Raw genomic sequence first — 18,204 nt, forward strand, 5'->3', positions numbered from 1 at the left:
CCCTTCTGAAGCACAGAGCCATTGCCTTGTCTGAGCTGCTCTGCATCACCCTCCTGAGCTGAATGTGCTTTTTTTTTTACCTGACAGGGCTGCTGTGAAGATAAATTGATACATGTTCAGCTAATGACTGTGGAGACAGCGTTGCCCAAACAAAAGACTTGTTTTCTTTGTTTTTAATTACCAAATACACCTTTTCTCAGATTAAGGATTCTACTGCTGATTTTCGTATGTTTATCAGTGCTTGAAAAATGGATGTGTATACCTTAAGGAAATGACTGAGGAAGAACAATTTTTATCAAGAATTGGCTTTTATAGAAATACTTTATTTCTATGCATGCATACAAGTGTACTATAGAAGGTATATTACTGAATTAACATGCAAATATGCACACATTCACATCAAATGAGCAAAATCATATTTAGTTATAAGGAGCTTTTTCTGCAGAATTCTTGCCAAGTGCGGGCAGGACAGGATATTTACTGTTTCTGCAGTCAAATAGAAGACAAGTATAAACTGGTTTTTATAACTTACTGTATTTTAGTGCACTGCCTGGTATGTGTTGTCTAATTTATGTCTATTTCACACCATCACAGTTATGCCTGTAATATAATAAAAAACAAATGTTAAGTTGTCCCAGTACTTATATTAAATATTTTCTTCTATTTAAGAGAAAGAAAAACAAAACTGTAACAATATATAAGGTGTATGAATGTTAAAAGTTTGATCTTTCTGGCTAGAGTTTATTAGTTTTTTTTGGCAGGAAAATAACAGAAAGCATAGGGAAAGGAGGCTGAAATGGTATACTGCATCCTTTCTAAAACTCTTGATCAGTTGGAAGGAGTCAAACTGGTATAGTGGGCTGAAACCCTTCTGTGCTCAAATGGCATCCACCTCGAGTGTATTGGATTTGGCAGCGTCCGCTCAGCTGGATAGACCACCTCAGTTTTGAGCAAATGATGGAACTTCGGATCATGAAATACCATCAACATAGAAATTTTAATGAATCTGTAGGTCATACCTGCATTCCCAGAGTCTGATCAACGTGGGAGTGCTGATGTAGTCAAGTTTAATTAGGAAAGCGTAGCAAAATGTCTGTGTGCTTTGTCCAAAGCCTGTTGCAGCTTACAGGAATAAGACTTGAAGGTTATTGGTGTCTTTCAGCTGGTTTCTTTAGTTCAGTTTCTGTATGTTATGCGCTAGTATGAAAGAATCAAATTTGTTTTTTTCAGGCTTAGTGAATTTGGGTGTACAACAGCATTAGCAAAACAGTTTGGTGAGACAGCACAGCTTTTCTTCTTGAAGGCCTCTGTGAGACCGAGTTGAAAAATGTTCTTTTTCATCTCTGACATAGGGAGACCTCTGTTCAGTATCCTGCACGTTTGCAAACCTGGGTTTGTGCACATTAATAGTCTGCAGCACTCCAGCATTTGCATGCCTTAGTGTTTGGGGCACAACTGAGAAGTAACTCCGTTAAAATCCCTGGTGCTGCAGAGGCATTAGTAAGAGCATTAAATCCCTAGACTAGATAGTCATGCACAGGTAGGACAAGCAAGAATTCATTTAGTTTCTAGAATCAGTTTTCAGAAGAGATGCCTGCTTTGGAACTTTATCTTCCTGCTCAGTGTCAGTAAAACTCACCATGCAAGTGCTACATTTGGCCTCTGATCACATTGTACTGAATGTACAGTAAATGAGTCTGCCTTTAAAAGGCATCTGGTTTACTGCTCAATCAACAAAGGTTTTTGTGTGTAAAGGTGAACTAAGACTAATCTTCACAGCATACTCCAGTGACAGTTTTGAACCTAAGCAGGACAGTTCTCATAAACTAATTGTCTGTGGTAGATACTGTTGTCATGTTTTGGAAAGAACTGTTTGGTTTTAATAGAGAATTTTATATTCTCTATTACAAAGGGCAGGAACTGAAAATATACCGTGACTGTGTTCTACATAAAACAAGCAGGTAAAAGGCAGAGTAAATTTGATTCTCAACAGTGTTGTTCATTGGCAGCTCTGGAGTATTTCAGTTTCATCATGATCTGGTGGGAAGCACTGCTTGTATGTTGCATCCTGTATGTTTTTAAGAAAGCAGTCATGCAAGTTCAGGACAGCTGTAGATGTAAACAATTCATGCTAGAAATCTGGATAATTTTTCAGTAAGTAATTCTTAAAAGGGAACTCAAGTAACACAAATTGTTTAAACACAATTTTCAAATAAATGATTTTTTTCATCATGGCATATTCTAATCATTTTCAAGCATTAGACAGTCAATTAATCTTAATTTTAGATCATTATTAAATAAAGTGATGCTGGCTGTGGTAGGATGGCTTTTATGGTTTAGAGTGTCACGGGAGAGAGTGCAATAGTTCTAAATATGAAATGTTTTCATGCTATTAAGTGATTATTAAAGAATTAGGAAAATTGATCAACCAATCTATTTTAATCTTTCATATTCTTTTCAACGTGTTTTTTCTTAAATGTTTAAATGACATGAGAATCAAAATCTAGCATTGGTCTCTTTGCAGTTACTTAAAGAAGACTCTTATCTACAGCTCAGAAAACCAGCTTTATTTTTCCATCACAGAGTTGCAAAACGCAATAGAATTTACACAGTGTAGTTCAGTATTTGTTCTTGTGAATCTTTGAATATAAGCTTTTCTTGTAGCTAGTGTTTTCCATACCTGCCTGTCAAATACAATTGTTGTTCTGCTCACACAATTGTCTATTTGCGTGACTCCTTCTTCCTGTGCAGCCTGTGTGTAATGACTAAAAATTATGACTATTTGATACTTTTGGTCATACTAAGGTTGTTTGTGAGCTGAACAATCTCCATCTGGAATTAAAGCATTTAAATGTTATAATTAGCTTAGAGAAGCAGGAAATACCTGCATAATTTTTTGTTACTTATGTTCCTTTTAGATCTGTCATGTTCAGCTAATCTTTGTGATGCAATATGTAAGTATGTAGAAGTGTAATGGAGATTTCCCTTCTGGCCTTGCCATGTGGTATGAGGCCAAATGTCAGTACATGGGTCAGTCAAATCAACAGTGCATGCTATATCTTCATTGTAGAAGCATTGCAACCAGAGACTCCCATCAAACTGAAAGAAAATCAATCCTCCATACATGAAAGCAGTTAGTAATGGTCTTACTCGAGCTTAACCTGTACTGAATTATTCATGGTTGAGTTATCCAGGGAGAAGATTACCTCTGTAGCACACTACTCGAGTTGTCTTAGTCTTGTTTACTTTCAGTGGGATGGTTTCCCAGGACAGTGGGAGCAGGTCCTTTGTTTGCTAGGTACCAGAATGTTCATACTGACTAATCTGCTCTGTTATGGGTTTTTTTCTTCTTCTTGGTGTTTTTTTTTTTTTTTTTGGTTGTGCATTATTTTAACTTCTTTTCTTTTTGTTTAGAGCCCCAGCATGGGGTCCCTGAGTGACTGCTAGTGCGTTTGAATCTAGATGGCTCCCTGTTGACATGCCATCTGCAGATGCTCATGTAGAGTATGTTTTAAGCAGCAAACACCTGGGGTGCTATATTAAAAAATGCTCAGCATTTCAAAATCCCAGTGATGGAGTATAATATGCTCTTGATGTGCCACTTGCTGTTAGAACAATAAGCTGAATCCTGCTAAGTCCTAATGCCTCCTGTTGAAAGTGAATGATAGCAGTGGATGCTTGGGACTTGAAAGATGCATGTCTTACAGGTATATTAAAAGGAGTTTATCTAACATCCTCTTTTATTTAGACTTAGTCATTGTAGGCATATTCCTTTTCTGTCTTTTTTTTTATGACTACAGTGTGATACCCCCAGAACAAGGGATGGCCTATATAATTGCTACCAGACCTTTAGATGCACTGGGTCCTTACTTTAATGACTTGTTTGCAAATATCCAAGGCACATAATTTAATGGTGTCAAGAAGTTTCATCAAAACAAAAGTTCCAATAGATTTGCCAGAGGTAAAAGATGAAGAGAATCTACCAAGAGCCATGCAAGTGCAGTGTATAGCATAGCAGCAAGAAATACAATTGTCTTGCTTGATTTTATAATATCCGACTTAATGAGCAAAAATAATAAAAACGTAGACAATAAATATGGAAGTAATTTTGAGATAAATTTAGAGAAGTAAATAAAGTTTGGATCTTGTTGGTTTTGTGGGTCATCAAAAACTCACTGAAATAAGCACTATAGATTTTAAAGATCTGCTTCAACTTTGTTGATGTATTATTGATCACAGTTAGTCAGCAGTCCAGCTTTTGTTCAAGACTGCCTAAGGCAGTTAGATCACTTGTTATTAGCAAATTATATTACTTGGGTACTTTCATTGTCAGATTTTCTCAGATATTCTTACCATGTGTGTATAAGACTAGGGGAAAAAAAAGTGGAAGCAACTTGAAATTAGTTAAGATCTCTGGTTCCAAGTGATAGTTTGGGACGCTGCTCTCATTTTGGAGTGCACAGTATGATGCAGTCTTCATAACTGCCTTAAAAAAAGAAAAAGGGGGTACAGGAGGTTTTGGGGTTTTTTTAAGCTTGTAACTTGACTGACAGTTGACTTCTTGTAACTGCTGCTATTAGCTTCTGGAGTTTCAAAGAGTGCATTTTCTTTAATGAGACTGGGTAGTCCCCATTCTGTTGTAGTACTAATTAACTTTCCGAGTGTTTCATGCTTTTCACAGGGATGCCATTGGGGCTTTTCTTCTGAAAGCACTGTTTGAATAAGTAAAACTGCATGCACTGGAGTTACTCAATCCTTATGCAACATAAGCAGTTGTTATTTGAGTTAGTAACTCTACAGATAAACACAGCCACGAGAATGTTAGTAGTCTGCAGTACCCAGTTGTGCTAGAACACTGCTGTAAACAATAGCTGCAAGTAACAAAGGAGTGGGTAGACAATGCCAGGTAATACATGCAGAATTCTTCCTTCTCTTTTATAAATCACAATATAAGTGCTTGGTTAGCATGGTATCTCAGCAACAACTTGACAAGAGATGTAAAATATGCCCTCAGAGAATAGAAAAAACATCATAAAACGTCATTTGCCTCCAATAAAGGTGTTTAGCATTCTGAACCTCTCTTAACGTAAATTAATTTGTAGTTATTCTAGCAGTGTTTTTACATATGTATTTTACATTTGCATCAAAGTACTTCTCAGTATTCAGGAGCATTTTCTGCCTTTCTGAGTATTAACTGTTGAGAATATGAGTACAGGTTAATGTGTGCTGTGTGCCTTTGGATCAGCTCTGGTTTCCCTCTCAGTGTATTTAGTCTTTGGGGGATTAAACATGTTTTCATCTGGTTTGTGAGGAACGAATATTTATTAAATATTGTCAAGATATACTTTTTCATATAGAAAAAGCAATAAGTTGTTTGAACTGCATGGGAATATGAGGAAAAACTCATGGAAGCCTTTTGTACCAGAAGAAAGTTGATTTGTTTGTATAGTTATTTAATATTCTAAGACTCAAGTGTGCACTTAAACAAAACAAAAAGCTGCAGTGGAATAAACCAGAAAGAGAAAACATCTAAATACTCATCTTTCTCAATAGATGAAAGATTCATAAGCAAGAAGTTACACATTTAATTCCGAAATATATTTTGGTCATGTGACAAATAAAGATATCAGGCAATTACTACAGTCTGTTAGATGGCCACAATATTACAAAGAACAACGTTATAGGAAAAACATGAAAGTAAAGGAAAAGCTTTTTGCTGTTTTTAGTATTCATGGATTGCACAATGATGATTGATCATTACTGAGCATTGTTTCTAAAGCTTTGCGAAGATGAAAAATGCTAGGTCTGGTGGTTTGATCACAAAAGATATATAAACATTTATAACAATAAAATTGTATTGTTTTCTTACGTCTGGAGTGGTATTTATAACACTGCATTGCTATCTGGAAGGAAAAAAAATAATTCAAGTCCCAGACCCTTTTTTTTGTCTGTTTTCTATATATGATTTTGACAATTAGAATAGAGCATGACAATAAGGAACACATTACAAAGAAAACAAAGACTGACTTTCCATTAAGCTATACCTGCTGTTAACCTCAACGATACTTCAGATGGAGTGTTTTCAGTTTGATTCTATAGCCACTTACTTGGATTATTTTCAAGCTGTGTGACCAGTATTTCAATAGATCATCGTGAATGGACATCTTCCCTTTTAATTATAGCCTCCTTTAAGTGTCTACATTGATTGTGTAGTCTTATCTCATAAGCAGCAATGTTAAAGCACATCTGAGTAACAAACAAGAAGCACTTTTCAAGCATATTCAGATAGAAATGGCAACATGTTGGTAGGAAATATGACCTCCTACAACTCTCTGCTTGAATGTGAGAGGTGTTTTTCAAGATACAGAATAAAATAATTTAGAGCATAGCATGCAGAAAGTGAAGATAGAGAGGAAAATGTCTTTGAGATGGTTGCTCTCTGGACCCATGGCTGACCAGCATGATTGTCTCCCAAAGATGATGAGTGAGAGGTGGGTAGGTTCAGTCAGTTTAAATGCTGCTTTTTGTGTGTCTGACCCTGAGTGACATTGCCAGCCTCCTTCTAGCATGGTTTATGTTAACAAGGCAAACTGGAGGGTCTGGCTTCACCTGTTGTAATTCAAGTTAGCCAACACTTCTTACAGGCACTAAGTCAGCAGAAAGTTTAAGCCAAGAACTGGCAGGGGAAATAGCATAGCCACTGGAAAATCGTCTCAGCTCAGGTATAATAAACAGCATTTAATCCATGTCTCCCCTTACTGTGTTGGAGTTCTTCCTTCAGAGCACTGCTTTTGCTTGTTCTCAGGGTGGTAGCAAAACTAACAAGAGGTTAGTTATAACTTTGATAAGCAAAGCTAGGGAATGGATGTGACATTGGAAGGAACATACATGAGGGCTGTGCAGCAGCTCTATCTGCCCCTCTCCGTGTGGGGATTTGCATGATGTGCTGGGCTCCACAGAGCTCATGTGTTTCTTGCCAATCTCCCTGCTGTAGCAATAAAGAAATTATAATTAAAAAGTGAAGGTGTATAAGATTTCAGTCTTATGCAAGTGTTTGTTAGGGTATCACCTTAGAATTGCAATCCTATTTAGATTGTTCTTCAATAGCAAAGTCCTAGTGGCAACTTGACCTCTGATTTGTCCCAGCTCCTGTTGGTACAACATCAGGAACTCCTTGGTTGTTCACTTTTCTGGTTTACTTGTGGTTTGAACAGCACTTGAGAGTTGGCTCTTCCTTCCTGAGTATTAGAGGTCCAGGATGAGTAGGCTCCAAATTTAGAGCTCTTGTCAGATGCCCAAAGCTAGTCGGGATCAGAGCTGAGCAAGCTAAGAATAAACAGCAAAAGACTACTCCAGAGCTTGGATTGCACAACTGCTGGAGCATCAGCCACACTTGGAAACAGCACCAACAGATTGAAGGGGTTTGGCCTTCGAAACTGCAACAGATTGAAGGAGTTTGGCTTGGGGAAGCTGTAGGAACAGGAGCAGCAGTTTGTGAGACAGCCTGGCTTATGCAAATGTAGAAATGGCAGCAGCAGGCTCTGATGGGATGTGTTGCTGGTGTAACTCCAAAAATTTTTAAACTGGCTGCTCATGTAATATCAGGGCCCTATCACCTATGTGCTCAATTTATCACTGTGCCTTGGAATTTTTCCACTGGAGTAGTAGAAAACAAATGTGATCGTGCTATGTAAGAAAGTAAGCCCACTCAGCTTATTATTTACAGACCTATCTCACTGCTTCCAACTCTATCCATAATAGATAATGAATAAATTGGTTCACAAGCAAGTGTTTAAGTACTTGGAGTTAAACAACATACTGAATGATGCTCAGACTGGATTTCATTCTCATTATTTCACTGTCACTGCACTAAGAAATTGTTGGAGACATTTTCTCAGTTCATGGATCAAAGTCTATTTATAGGTGCAGTATTTATTGCCCTGTCAAAGTTGCTTTTGACGTGACTGGCCATTCTCACATTTAAAAAATTCATCTGAAATCACCTAAAATAAATTAGGCAATTGTTTTCAGTCACATTTTCTTCCAGAAACCAGATGGATGGTATTAGCAATGAACTGTCATGTATTGAATATAATACTAAGAAGTCTTGTGGCCGTGCAACATATTGACGTTGGACGTTAATTAGAAGTTGCTGTGCATTTAAATAGAAAGACAAATCTTTGTGGTGAAGACGTACATAGAAGGGCCAAATGTCTGTTAAAAGGGAAGGTGTGAAATCAGAGTCTTTTCATGCGATCACAGCACCGAAACTTACAGAGATTTTGCACACACAAATGCACACACATTCTGGATGCTTTGAGTGTTTCCCATTGTTTGGGTGCAAACACTCAGAGGATGGGTACCAGTAAGCATAGAGATGTATCTGAAATGCAGGCTATGTGCCTAAATGATTTCTGAGACAAAGAATCATAGCTCTTGATTGTTATTGCTATACAAAGAGGATTAATTTTAAGCATTAAGAATTCTGCTCTGCGATCTAAAGACTTTGGTTTCTTAATGAATATTATAGTGTTTGTCCTCCTTTTTTTTTTCTCTGCAAACACATCTGTAAAATGGAGTGGTGATAACAGCACATCTTTCAGATGAACTTGTATTTATTAGATGTTATTTCTACTGATCTTTTCTAACTATTTTAGTCCTTGATTGCAATTCAGACTATATGCAAACAAGAAGAAATGTCTTCCCAGTTTGCTTTCACCTTTTTGATTCTTTTTGATTTCCTTAGATCTAGTTACAAAGTCAAAAGGCAAGGTAAGTTTCTGGCTCTACACTCAGTAAAGGGAATGGGAGGAATCTTAGCTCCATCTGCCCTCCTTTTGGACAGAAAAACCGTTTCTGTGCCAGGAAGGAACTTAATTCTTCTAATACATGTCAACAACAAATTACTGTTCCTAACCCCAGAAGGCAGGAGTGAAGGGAGAAGTGCGTCTCTGAAGAACAATGTTTCTTGTGACTGTGATTGTGTTGTGTTTCTTGGGACTGCTCCTGCTGGTGAAGCAGTCACTCCTCCCTTTCCAGGGTCAGAGCGTTGACTTGCAACTAAGCCATAAAGAGACCAGGCTGTCTCAGTCTGGCCGTACGTGTACCCACAGAGCAGCCACATGTCACGCTGGAATCAGTAGAAGCTTTGCCTGAATAAAATACCCAGGACCAGGTCTCTGTGCTTAAATCATCCAGGCAATTTTTTTCTCCGATGAACGAAACAAGCGATCCTTCCTTTTAACTAATCTGTGACTTGAATCTGGGCTGAAAATATTTGGATGAATAGATGCTCAATGAAGGCAAAAAGGTCATAAATGACCAGTAAGGACACGGGGCTTATGAATTTACAATTTTAATTTGCTGATGGAAATCGATAGTACCTTCTGTGTTAGAGTCTAGAATAGAAATCTAGACATCAATTGGCCTATTTGCTGTCCCTTTAGGACTGTGATGATATGAAGAGAACACAACAAGGGTTTTATTGTGGGTTTTTTTTTCTCTAAGCTTTGTTTTCTCCTCTCTTGTCCACCCCCTCCAGCCCCCCTGGAATTTTGAACTAATTCAGTAATACTTAACATGATTTGCAGGTTTGTGCTTTTCTCCATCTTTTTGTCTGTCACTGTGAAATACATTTGCAGCTGTAATGGATTTCTGTGCAGAATATGCATCAGACCCCTTGCTTTTGTATTTTTATTCAACTGCCTGTCTGTTTAGGAAAGCTTCCTTCTTTTAGACATCTACATCTGTTTGTTCTCTGAGGTTCTATAATGAATCTGATTTGGTACTACTTAGAATTAAATGAATTGTAGACAAACTTCGTCAGTTCCTCCTATTTACTTTCCCTGCAGTTGAGTTAGTTTGCCTTTGATGTCAAAGACTCATAAGCTTAAATACCTTAAACATTTATTCTGGAGACTTTACTAGCTGAACATAATATCTTCTGTATTCTTACCTAAGTTGCTGAGTTAGCTGTGTGATTTATCTTTATGATATGTTCTGTACTTGTATTCTCTCTCCAGCGTGCTGTCAGGAAATTATTTATATCTCAGTAATTAATTGATGGTAAAGTGTGCTTTATTTCTTACTGAGGTGTTGGATTTGTAATTGATGAGTAGTATTTGGGTCATGGATGCAGATGAGATCAAGCACCAAAAAAGGTTCAAAATCTCTCTTGAAAGTGGATTCTGTTATTCTGAACAATCTCAAGGGAAGGCTCCCTGGGAAGTGAAAAATCTTGTCTGAACTTTGACTTAGATGTGTTTGCTTCTGCTGTGAATGGACCAACAGCTGACAAGAAATCACGCAGAAAAGAATTAGCGGTGGTAGCAAATGCAAGCTGTAGCTCAGTTTTGCCTATTTGATTATTGAATGAACTGCAGACGGTTGTTCAGGTAGGGACTGTTCTGACTTCTTAGAATGATGCTCTATGTAACAGATCACAGAATTCCTTGCAGTATTTTTTTCAGGGAAAGGAATGGTTCTTCTGTGTTAGCAAGAAAAGTTCTGTGCATCTTTTCTCTCCACAGCTCCACATATTTTAAGCAGTTCTGCTTTTTTACTGCCATCTTCCCTCTCCTAAAAAAGGCTGGCCAATAAAGAAAGCATTCTTGAAGCAGGCTCTGGAAATACGATAACAGGGCTTTGTTGGCAATGAAAAGGAATACAAATAGAGAAATAGGAATTGGTTATGAACCAATCCCTTTGATACTGTTAAAATGGAAGCGCTCTTCCAGAATGAGCAAAAGATGGACAAGAAATATGATGCTATCGCATACAGTGTTTCGCAGTTCCTTACGAAATAGCTTTCTTAAGAGTAGTATAGTTCTGCTGTACTTTGCAGTGGATACATCAACTGTATTTTTGCTTCAGTACATATTTTACTCACTGTCCACGCTTTTGAGGAAAGCCCACAGTGCTTCTTGTCATATATTGAACATCTTGCATGCTGAAATTTTAAAGTAAGAACAGAGGGTCGAGAGTTTGGTTTCAGTGGGATGTTGTAGTTTGCATGCCTACAAGAAAGCTAGTTCTTGGTAACACCCCTGGAATTTTCATTTAACAACAGTTGATATATAATTTATGACTTCAGGAAAACCATCCAGGCTGTGTTTTCCTTTCTTCACAACTAGTGCTTCCTTTATATATGCAACGAACTTCTACTTTCTAAACTTGTGGGAGATCCTGGGCTTAAGAGGCTTGTGAAATAGGCTCCTGGAATGATTTCTTCAAAGAACAAGTCAGTGCAAGGAGGTTCAAGTTTTCCTACGAAGTTCTGTCCCCTGGAAAGCAGAAGAAAAAACATGCAACATCAAACTTAAGGAGAAAATCCTGATTGGCTTGCAGGTTAACATTTCAACCATATTGTTAAATATGTATGAACCTACTGAATATCATCTATGAAGGAAAGATGGAGAGTCAAGGTTCTGGCTTTGGTCTTCCAAGGGTTCTTTCCAGGCGAGGATTATAGAGAGAAGTAACAAAAAATAAATAAAAAAATATTAGTGAAAACATTATTTTATCTCTGGCCCCACGGTTAGAGGCTGGGGAGAAACAAGAACACAGATTGTTTTCTGCACTGGCAATGACTTCAGTGGAATGAGCCCTTGTCCTTTTTACAGAGAATTGCCATTAAATCTTGCAAGTGACTATATCAACAATTCCTTTTCCAAATGGAAAATTACAGCTTTTCTAATGTGACATTACCATGAATTGTAAGCTGAGTTATTTCTTTGATTCTGGATCTCAAAGAAATTAAAGGTTAATTTAACTTCTCTAGCCTCTTGCTCATCCTTCACTTGTAAAAGAAACTCAACTATGGTTGTTTTTTCCTGCTCTTGTTTAAAAAATAAAAAGAGTTGGTAGCCTACAGACATTCATCAAATTGCTGGGGTAACTAATATAGAAAGTGTGTAAAGCAAAAGATATATGTTCATCTACTTTTGATGTTGTTTTAGATTGAAGAATCATTCCTATTGACCTGCTTTTCCCAATGCATCATATTTATTAAGATTATAAATAAGCAGTGGCTGAGCACAAAAATAAATTAAGTGCTAAGATGCAGTGACTTTAAAATGTGTGCATATAATTACCTTTCTCTGTGATGTTCGTGTGCTGGTGTGTTGCAGACTTGTAGGCAGTCCACCTCCCTGCACAGCTGTCAGGAGATGGCCCATGATCTCTAAGTTTATTTCCTTCACAAAATCCCCATCCCTAGTATAGCTGCTATGAGATCAGCAACATGAAATCTTCACCTAGATTTCCTTCTCTGTATGGACAAAAATATAAGCATAGATTTTTGTGCTTCCTTTTAAGCTGTAGATTCATTTGCTGCTGAAGCTAATGCAGGCTCCTGCTGCGCTGGTGACTTTAGTGAAGGGTGATGCTTTTCTCTTACAAATAAATTTGAAACTAGTAATACATTCAGCATAAAATCTCTTGATTTCCTGGAAGCCCAGTTGCTTCAAAGCAAAAATTTATGCAGGGAAGTAGACTGTTACATGACTTCACTTCCCATAGTGACTTGGAATATAGGTTACGCAAGCTAAAAAGGTAACGATTGTTTGTGAGCGTAGGTCCACTAGCATTTCTCTTCTAATGGAGATGCTGCCACTTATTCTGCTTTACAGAAAAAATGTGGTAGACAGGATGACTTCCTCAGCTGGGGCTGTCTTCTGCTTGATCTGTCACAGCTTGCTGGATTTGCTGCCCACGTCACTCTGAACCTGGGAACATGATCCATTTAAACTTTTAAAGAGAGATAATAGCAATGTAAATAAATTTTACAGTAACCCATAAGGCTTTTAATAGCATGAATGTTGATAGTGTTTTTCTACCAAGTCCCAAGGCACTTCACAGCTATGCTATTAAAACAGGAAAAGACATAAAATATAGAAGCTATGGGAATGGGGTTGGAAGTGGGGAGACCTTGTATTGTATTGTCATGTATTAAATCAGAGGCTTGCTTGTTACTGACCTGCTAAGCATGTAAATGTACTAGTATATGTGCAAAATAGTTATTGTTGATTGTATGGAGGTGTGGGTTAGAACTTGAAAGAAAACATATTAATCATTAACAGTCTCTCTCAACTGGAACTATTAAATAGACAATGATTCATCATAAATGGTTCCATAAATCTCAAATGGAGAACTAGAGGGCAATACCAGGAAGGCTGATCAGAAGTTTCCGTAAAGTGACGTGTGCTATAACTGTCAGTATCTCCTCCAAGGCTCCCATTTTACATTACCCAGCTGTGTGTATATAACTTCATGCAGCTTTTCTTATTGGGTGTAACTAAAGATGTATATTTGTGCTGCCATATGGCCCTGCAAACCCTTCTAGACACATCATACAAGGTCTGTCCATGCATGTATTTGGTGACAATAATCCTCTGGCTGATGTTGTGAAACATGGCTCATGTCATTCTAATAACCTACACGTACTTAAATGTTTGTTTCCTCTTCACGGTCCTTGGAAGAATTGATTTCGAAACTTCTTCCTCTCAGCTTCTCTCTTTCCATTCCAAATCTCATCTAGCAAATTCAGTGTACGGACATGAACAGCCAATTTAGCTGCCTGTGCAAATTCTCTCACAAATTCCTGAAGGGAGGTTGTGATAAGGAGGGGTTTGGCCTCTTCTCCCAGGCAACAAACAGGACCCGAGGAAATGGCCGCAAGCTATACCAGAGGAGGTTTAGGTTAGACATAAGAACTTTTTCTCTCACAGAGTGGTCAGGCACTGGAATGGCTGCCCAGGGAGGCAGTGGAGTCACCGTCCCTGGCAGTGTTCAAGAGGAGTCTGGATGAAGAGCTACGAGATATGGTTTAGTAGCTTGTGGTAGCAATGGTGATGGGAGGATGATTGGACTAGATGATCTTGCATCTAGTTGTTTCCAACCTTGTGATTCTATGATTCTATCCACATAATTTGTAATACATATCAATATTTTGATATGTATTGATATTTTGGAGCAAAAACTTGATATCCTGAACACTGATAACAGAAGGATATATTTTGTTCAGGAAAATCAGTCAAAGTGTCATTTTGCAATTGCAAAATGCTGCAGATCACAATCTGTGGAAAAAGAAAGAAGAAGACGGGCAAAACATTTTATGGATTCAAGAAATTAGATCTTTTCTGGTTAACTGGGCCTGCTGAGCTCCATTTCCGGGCAGCAAACAAATGGCATATAGCAATGTTTCGGCCATTGGTCACTGGGACTAAGCAGCAGGAGGTGGGTGAGGTACAATGAGAAAACCAATCCTAGTGTCTGTTGTCAGAAGCACTGCAGCTCAGTCTCAACAATCTCTCAAAAATAATAGTTAAAAAAAAAAAAAAAAAAAAACCTGGAAGAAATTAAAATACTCTTCAGCAACTCAACTGTAACAAGGAAATACATAGCAGTGTGGATTTATTTAAAAGATTGGCCTGTTTTCTATGGCTCTCCTACAAGCTGGTTATGGAAATGCTGTAGCCTTAACTGGAAGAGCATGAGACTTGCTTTAAGTGACTTTGTTATGAATAATTCACTTCAAAATTAGGTACAACTTGTCTTTGAAGATAGGTGTAGGAATTGCATTGTGTCACAAGTCAAACAGTGGTGGCCAAGATCGCGCTGTTGCTCAAGAGACAGGGAAGTCATGGCTTGAACTTGTACAGCCTGCAGCTCTTTCTGATGAGTACAAATCACTCTGGTATTGGTACACCTCCATTGAACATATAATGTTCAGTTCTGGGCACTGCACTTAGAGCCAGATACAGACCAGCAGCATAAATGATCAGAGCCTGGTAAGTGAGATAAATAAAGACTGAATGGCACAAAAAGTAATTCAGAGGATGGGAGATGGGGGATGATGGGTGATAGAAAAGCTGATGGGAGCAGAGGTGGATGCATGATTTCTGAAGGCTATAGGTTCTTCTTTCATAGAAGATCATTAAACTGTTTTACATATCTCATCTAGTAGGACCAAAAATAAGCATTAACTGCAGCAAAGAGGATTCAGGCTAGATAAAGGGAAAAGCAAAACAAATGCAACAAAAACCACAAATTTTAATGCTGCACATACTGAAGCATTGAAATAGATTTTCTGAGCTGTCTGTCGACAGAGTTCTTAAAGGATTGGATTAGACAAACTTTTGTTAGATGCTCCATAAGTAGAGTTCATCCTTCCTTATGGCTAGGAGATGCACAAGATTACTTGTCCACATCCATCGTTTCCCTATTTTCCCATGATTCTGTTAAGCGTGTTAGGAAACCATAGTGCTCTAATATCATTTTTGCTGGAGACTGGCAACAAATTTTATAATTCATCATACTCTGAGAGTCTGTATTGAGTATCTCTGCTAAAGTATTTTCAAAATGCAAAATGAATAAATAGTCTTTTAATGAAATGTATCCATGAAATGTAGGCCACTTCCTCTCAAAATTGAATTAAGCATTACAAGAGATCAATGACTAGATTTCTGTGTCTACTGAAAAGTACTACTGCACAGTTGTATAAATCGTCCAGAGAAAAAGAATATGACTGTTATTTTATCACCGTGGCTCTCTGGTAGCAGCCTGAAGTCAGTTGGTTGTCTTAAAAGATTTGTGACTATAGATTTTATCTTGTCTTTCAACTGTACGTTACTGGGTCAAATTAAACTTAAGTCCAAAACTACTGGTAACACCTACGACCACATGCCATTAGACTCTGCAAAGCCCAGTTAATCCCATTTGGATTTCTGTGAATTTGGTATTTGTTATCCTTCTTTTTACAGACTAACAAAAACAATGTGTGAGTAAAGAAGACTTTACTGAGAGTCTTCTACCAAACTGGATTAAAACCTGTGTGTTAAATCACTGTGCTGCTCCTTGTGCTATCTCTCCCTACTTATATAAGTTCTTGTAGTCCATAATTACATGGCCCTGTTCACAAGTGTCAACCCAGTACTTAAAAGCAAACATGCCTAAACAAGGAATAAAAGTGCATATAATTTTCTTCAGCTTGTCAAAAGTGAGCTGTATGTCTCAGCTGGTACTGCTACGGCACAAGATTCAGCTTTTTGCCACACAAATGGACGTGTACAAATAGACATTTGAGTGGACACATGCATAGTGCTAGTCCTCTGTACATGAGTATGTTCATATTTATCATGAATGATGTCGTAAGTTGAATTTGATACGACTGTAAGTAGAAGAAAAAACGTGTTTTTTTTTTTTTTTTTAAATCAACTTTTTCAGTTTGGGGAAGACACTGTTCATCACAAATGGAAACATTTTCAATTTCAAGGCATAGCATTTAATCGTTGGGAGCTTTAAGAAGTTGCTTCTTATTTTATCCTTTTTGAAAGCTACTAATTGTGAGTTAGAAATCTGTCTGCTATGAATATGATATCACTTTCCTATACAGCAATATAAAACCCTATACTTTCCCTGTAGAAAAAGCTTCCTCCTTTTAAGATTGCTTCAGCTCTTAGATTTTTAAACTCCTGTATTGTTCTTTTGTCCAGGCTTTAACATTTATGGGAAAAGTCACTGCCCTTTTCTTCCACTGTTATTTTTAGTGAGCTGTATGCCACCCTGTGTTAACTGTTTCTGTTTCATATACTGCTATTTATGTATTTGTTTTTTGTATTCCATTTATTGCAGCCAAAGTGGTTGCTAACGTGCTAAAAGGATGCATTTTTGTTCAAGTCCATAACACTCAGCCTTATGCTCACATTATGTATTTTCCAAGAGGAGTAAGTGAGGTCAGAGTCCTCTGGTAAAGAAGAGAAGAAGGATGAATGGTAGGTCTTGTTTGCTTTGGTTTTGTATGTTAGTTTTCTACATAATGACTGTGGGCAGAGTTTAAGAACTGCAGATGGAATTGCCTTCTTTCTTTAACCTAGCTTCAGATTCAGCTTTGGATAACTTCTCACCCTCTTACTCCTCTCTTTCACCAGTGAGTGAAGAATGAATTCTCTCAATCCCTTCTTGTCTTGATGAGGGTGCTCCAGTCCATGAAGTTTTCTGTTTTTGTTCACTGTTTCTCTCTCAACCCCACAGTTGTCCTTTCAATCATTTAGTGGTTTATACTAATGTGTTTTAAACTACCTGACTATTAACGGCTGTCTATATTTTGCTACAGTGCTTCTCATTTTCATTTCTATTTTGTCGCTCTTATAACTGGAAGCCTTAATTAACCACATACTTCACTTGTGTTACCTGTTACCAAGGCAATATTGTCTTTAAATCTGAGGAGGTGGATTTGCTTTCTTTTTATCCCAAGTGCTCTATTCTGATTTCAGATCTGCACCTGCTTAGCAACAAATAGACACGTGCTCATGGGGCTAGCTGTAACCCCAAGTTAAAAGTAGAGCTGAGTCTGGGTAGGATTGTCGTAGATAAAGCCATAAACGTTTGGTAGTAGCTCTGTACGTTGGAATACAGAAACTAGGCTCCAGTGAAGTCTGTATCTTCCTTGAAATACATGTATAAATATATCTTATTTTGAATACAAACTAGAGGGAGTAAGCAAAGCAAACTGTTAAGAGTTGTGAATAACAGAGAGATGTATGAGTCTGTACTGCAAGATGTGCTCCAGCAGAAGTATCCACCTTCCAGCTACGGGTGAAGTGGTTGAAACCTGAAATATATTTTGCATACTGAGGTGTAGAGGAGAGACAAAAAAGTCTCTCCCCTCAGCCCCAATATTTTTTGAACATAGAATGATTCTTTCTTAGTGTCCATCTGCTATTTGATGGCGCCAGCTGCCAGCCATCCTTCCACGTGCACAGCTACACCAAATAGCTTGCCCTCCACCTTAGCTTATGTTGAAGAACTGTTCTGGATCCTCCAGTTTTCCACCTTAAGGACTTTAAGTAAACTCTTCTGTGCAAAGGAGAAATTCTGCACAGATGAAAGGCAGGCTATAGAAGGACATAATAATTATACTGGCAGAAAAATGTCAGCGGACTAATGGAGGTCCCCTATAGGGGTTTGAATCATCTTACGAAAAGTGAAGCCGTTAGATAAAACAAAATGTTAGAGATTTTGTTGAGAGTGACAGAAGCAGCCAAATGTTCTTCCTGCTGTATCTCTGACATTTGGCAGTTTTTGGCTGGGTAAGAACAGCAGGCTATCGTTCTCAGTTAGTTATCAGAGCTCAGAGATATATATATATATATATATATATATATATATATATATATATATATATATAAAGATTCCTTAAGACTG

The sequence above is a fragment of the Lagopus leucura genome, unplaced genomic scaffold (genome assembly GCF_019238085.1).
Source record: "Lagopus leucura isolate 7727_CA_CO unplaced genomic scaffold, USGS_WTPT01 Super-Scaffold_100029, whole genome shotgun sequence".
In the NCBI taxonomy this organism is placed as follows: Eukaryota; Metazoa; Chordata; class Aves; order Galliformes; family Phasianidae; genus Lagopus; species Lagopus leucura.